This window comes from Rhea pennata, chromosome 19 (assembly GCF_028389875.1).
Source record: "Rhea pennata isolate bPtePen1 chromosome 19, bPtePen1.pri, whole genome shotgun sequence".
NCBI lineage: Eukaryota > Metazoa > Chordata > Aves > Rheiformes > Rheidae > Rhea > Rhea pennata.
Window position 1 is genome coordinate 2,656,454 of NC_084681.1, and position 5,649 is coordinate 2,662,102.

The following is a 5,649-nucleotide window of genomic DNA, read 5'->3' on the forward strand; positions in this document are numbered from 1 at the left end:
GAGAGGGGGAAAGAAGAGAACGCTTCAGCTTCTCCCTTGAAAATTTTGCAAAATTACTTCTCACGTACCTCAATTATCTCCACCTTCATTTTATATATGAAAATCTGTGCCTACAGAATGAGTCAATAAAAACCAATGAAATGAGAACAGTATGAGACAGATCTTTGGACTGCATAAATAAGTGTGGCTTAGGTGACATCATTGGGGCAACAGTGATTTATACCAGCTGAGGATCTGGCCCATAAACCAGGAATAACTCTTTCTGTGCTGTGATTTATGTTCTTCAGTTATTGACTACTTAGGAATAAGCCTCTGTTATAAACAATTTGGGAAGTGAAGAAGGCAATTGTGTCTTAATGAGACCATGGTTCAAAGCACTGCCCTGTTACACTGACCCTTCTATAGATCAGAAAGTCGTCTTGATTTAATTACCTTACAGATCCCCAGACGAGACAGCTCCAAAACTCATTTATAAAACTCATTTATGCCCTGGTCCTTTTTTTTTTTTTTTTTTTTTGTGTGTGTGTGTGTGTGCGCGCACTTTATAGTGATTTACAATTCAGATAAGAGATTCTTCAGGCAACCAAGGAAAATTGTTTAGAGGGGTTTGCAGTTTGTATGCAATTACATTTTCCTCAAGAAAAAAGTCTGTTTTGAGACTATAAAGGTCTTGTCTTCTTTCCCAAGCACAAAGAATAAACAATTCTGCCTTTCAAGTCTAGAGAAGCAAAAGCTTCAAGGATAGAATTACGGGGATTTAAGTTGAGGCTAGTACAGTGCACACATCTAGAAACGTTCCCATTTAAAAGTTCACAATTCAGTCTTGCACACAGTTTTCAGCAGATATTACAGGATTGTTCCACTAGCATTATCTCATCTTCAAGGAGACTTTTTCCTTTTCTTTTTTTGTAAAATTGTGGTATAAACTAGTGGAAATAATACAGTGTTCCCTTACATTTGCGAGTGGCTGTTCTCTTCTGTCTCAGGTTGCCTCACAGTCTTCAATCAGTTAAGGCTCAAAACATCCCAGAAACCAACGCAGTGCCCAACAATTACATCTTAATTTCTTCCGGAGCGATAGTGCTCTGCAGCTAGGCGCGCAGCAGGCAGGCCAGGCTCGGCGCAGGCGGGCGGCGCGTGGGACGGCGCTGGAGCGGCGCGGCTCTGCTGCGCCCTGCGCGCAGGCACTGCTCCGAGCCTCCGGCGCTCCTTAGGAACCAGCTCCAAAACGTTGAACGTTTTTTTAACGTTACTTGGGACTGGATGTCATCCACCGCAAAAGGCTGCGCCCGGCTTTGCTGCGGTACATCCAACGTGAAAGCTGTCTTCTCCGTTCAATCCCAAGCCTTGATAAATATTCAATAAACACCTACTTCTCCATCAAGCCTTTGAAAAATCTCTCCTTAAGCTTTTCCCTCCTCTCTATGGATTCTAGACTTTCATGTTAATGTTGCCAAAAGTCCCTGCAGGATTTAAAAGCCCAAATCCCACTGCATTTTCATGATTTGCTGTTGCTTTCCAGAGGCTTTGACTGAAGGCGTAATTCCCATGCACTTTCCTTCCAACTCCCTTCTATCTGCCACCTCCTTTCCCTTTTACTAAATCTTTCTCTCACTATAGCTACCCCTGGCATTTTCCATATCTTTCTTTTCTGTGACCACAGTTGCTTGGATTTTCCATCATTAATGTCACGGCTTGACCTTGGTGCAACTGCTGGTGTCTGACTGTCTCGCTCCCCAGGGTCTGAGAAGTAAGCGCCTAACGCAGAAATGACTAAAGCCCTTTGGCCTGGACATCTGCACGCTACCTTCATTCAGTAAGGCATTGGGCCAGGTGTCGTATTTATATACTTTTATTAATTATCTCGTGTCATTAATTATCATGAATGCTCAGAATGTAGCGGAATTTTGAGCAGAAAGCATACTGTATGTTGGCATTTTTTTATACCTCATGAATATATTTTGTCTTTATTTTCGGGTGTCTTAAGCAGCAACTTACCCCCTCAGGAATAAAACCTCCTGGGCAAAGTTAGAGTGTATAGTAAGAGAGGAACTTTCACCTGTGCTGTAAACCACATATTAATGTTAAATAAGTCCCTGTCTTCTTTCGGCACAAATAAAACATTATTGGTTTCTGAGGTGAAATATGTCTGAATGGGCATGACGGTTTATATTTTTCCAAACCAAACACTCTACAGGTGAACTTCTTTTGAAATTATTTTACAAATACTTTTGTGAATTGTGTGCTTGAAAATAATTCTGTAGATTGTAAGATCTGACAATACCAACAATTATGCTGCTACGATTCAGTTCAAGCACCCAACCTTCTTCTGGGTACCAGGATTCACTTTTTTCTTAAAATCTGGGGCATTTTAACATATTCTAGTTGAACATTTAGATCCACGATCAAAAGATCCTTTGGAAAATACAGTTGTATTTTTAGGACTGGAAAAGGACATAGGGAACTTGTTTCTCCCTATTAAAAATAATGTCGATATCTCTACTAATAGGGGAAAAAAAAGAAACAGAATAATGTGACAATTGTAATAATCCTACTCTGTCATAAAACAAATATGTTAATAGTGAAATACAATCATCAAACTGCAGAGCCACTCCGACATCTGGACTCAATTATCGGAGCCAGAACACGAGCGAGCGCGGCCCCGCGAGCCGGCGACGGCCGCGGCTCGGTTACGCCGCGCCGCTGCCCCGCGCCCCGGCACGGCCTGGCCCCTCGGCGGCAGCCGTGAAACGGGAGACGCTGCCGACGGGCTTCAGGTTTCTCCAGGGAGGTTTTCAGGCTGCTGTTAAAGGGAAGGATTTGCTTTGGAGTGCCCCTCGCCAGCAGATCTGCCACTGATTTTTGATAAAATGATAAAACATTTCCAGTGTCATTGACTTCCTTGCTTCATTCAGTGCAAGAAAAGGGCGAAAGAGAAGGTAAACATGCTTGGAAGCCTGTAATGAACCAGCCAGGTGGAGAAGCTGCAGGTGACAGCCTCTGGAGCAAGGAGAGTGTCTTCAAACCGTAAGTGCTCCGGCTCCCTGTTCCCAAGGAGCCTTTCAATAATCACGAGCTGGATTTCAAGAGATTCTCCGGTCACGTGTGCAGCCCACGTCACGCTTGGGGCTGGCTTCCTTCTCCATCTCTGAGCCCATGCTGGGGGTAACTTCCAGGTCTGATGAAGTCCCCAGCCTGCAGGAGCCAGGCGTTGTGCAGGACAGCCCTAGCTTTGCTCAGACTTTGCAAAAGGCCTCTGCAACACGCACCACCAGGCCGTGCGGGGCACCCACGCTCGTTCAAGATGTGCCAAAACCGAATCCACGAGTGAATATGGCGGAGTTTCCCTTTTCAGTTGTTCTGGTGCAAGCGCCAGCACAGTACAGCAAATGGTGAATGAAATGTGGAAGGGTGAGGAGCAGGACCCTCTTCTGCCTGCCTGTGGGCACCATCACGTGAAGTTTTGCTCTGCAACTCAGTTTCCTGACGCCTACTGGAGTAATAGGAAGAATAAAGGAATTGTCAATGGAAAAAATGGAAGGGCTGTGCATGGGGTCCCAAAACAACTGGCACAAGGGTTTCTAATCCTGTTAATATCACTTAAATTTTTAGAATAATGCAGAAACAGACTGTGGCTTGAAAGAGTAGGATGAGTGCATCTTCGTGCACTAATGCAGAAATTTGTGGCATCGCGCTGGTAATAATGTTAATATTGGGGGCCAAGATCCTTAGATTGTTTAAATGGGTGACACTCAGCTGAAATCAGTGCAGCTACACTACTTTGCCGAGCAGAGGGTCTGGCACCTAGTGAACCATTAGCAACGTCAGCTCCTAGAGGATAAGATGCAAAAGGAAAAAGCTCTATGTGGAAAGAAAAATGACGCCAATAACAACATAATGAAGCTCTCCAAAGTATCAAATGGCTGAAACAGTTGCAAGCAAATCCTTGTATTATCTGGCAAATATGATTAAAATTATACCCATAAGCTTCTTAAGAGAGCAGATATGGTGTCTACGAGTGTTATATATGCTCCAGGGTTTCGCTGCCCTTTGGTCATTTTGTAGTTGTCTTTAAAAGCCATTCTGGTTTGCATTTTTGTACTACAAAAGGGGAGTAGTGGAGCGAAAATCATGCTGTTGCATGCTATTGATGGCACATCCAGGCCTTTGACTAACTGAAAAGCAACATGATATAATGGAGTTTCAGCAAGTAAGATTGGTTTTGATGTTATTTCAGTAATTTGGTGCTTCTTTAAATGTTAACCAAGCCCTACTTTGTAAAACCAGGGATGATAATAATGAGCAAAAGCACTTCTTGCAGGACATCCTTCCCTCTGAATTTTTTCAAGTGCTCCTCTTGGCCCAGCCTTCGGTGCGCCCGAGTGACGGGGACTCTTATCCAAGCAGCAGCTGAGCGGTCCTGTTTATTTATACGAATCAGCCAGAGCCACACAAAAGGTTATGGCTACGGGTCAAATGTCTTTGACATCATAGCCTGTCACTGATGGCATAAATCCTCTGTGATTTCTTTTCCCAGTCAGCTAACCAGCATCTATCACAGATTATTTTAAAGGAAAAAATGTCTAAACATTTACCTTGAAACCCCAAACAGATCATATCGTTGTATTTTGCCTTCCCAATATTAAATATATTCTCTTGGATATGGCATTTTTATTAGAGGTTGTGACCAGTCACAGAACTTGTCTCAGAGAGAGAGATGTACAAAGAGAAGTTTTCTTATTGTTCCCTAGGGAGAAAAACAAAAATGGCATTTCATTTAACAAAACCTGTTACTAACCACACTACCTTACTGTTTCAACAGATTCTTTCTCCTGCTTGCACACCGAATCTCTAGCTGGTCATTCATTTTAAGGGAGAGAAAAATTAAAAATATTCTTCTCTGTACTGCTATTTTCTTAAATATGAGAACATATAATGCAGAGAGGCCAGACAGTTTTGCTTCAGAGCATGCCTCTGCCTTCGTTTGCATAAAATGATCACAGTTATGTGTATATTAGCAAATGACTCAGAGTGCGATCGGATGTAATATACGTGTAATGCCTTAGTATTTTAATTTAAAACACCCTGCTACTTCAGGTCTTATGGACTTCAGTGTATGTGCTGATGGAAAATGCACTGCTTGATAATAAGCCTTGATATCTGAGCAGTCTGCGCTGGTTACATTAGATTAGGCCTCAAAAGCACATGACGGTCTTCCAAAGCAGGGCTAGTCATAAACCCGCGAGGGTAAGCTGGGAGTTCTTCTAAGCTTGCACGTAAAAGCAAACAGTCCGAAAGCCATTTTGATCTCACCTATTTGCATATAAACCTGGAATAGCTGAAATTAGGCCAGATTTATATCATTTGGGAGCAAAAGAATCTGATGGGTCTGCCTCCAGAAGAAAAAACCCGTGACAAGAGCAGCATACAGCTCTCGTCTCCAAAGCACCCCATAAGGAGACGTTAATTATATGTACTTACAGGGGAATTCTGAGATCTGAATGAACTCAAAGGAAGAAAACACAGGCTCAGATCAAGTCCAGTTTAGATCTTCTGCATGAAGTGCAGAATTACACAGGTAATTTGGGAGGTAACAATAACAGTTAGGCTACAGCAGCTATGATTTCTCCTGATGCCAGTGCAAACTCC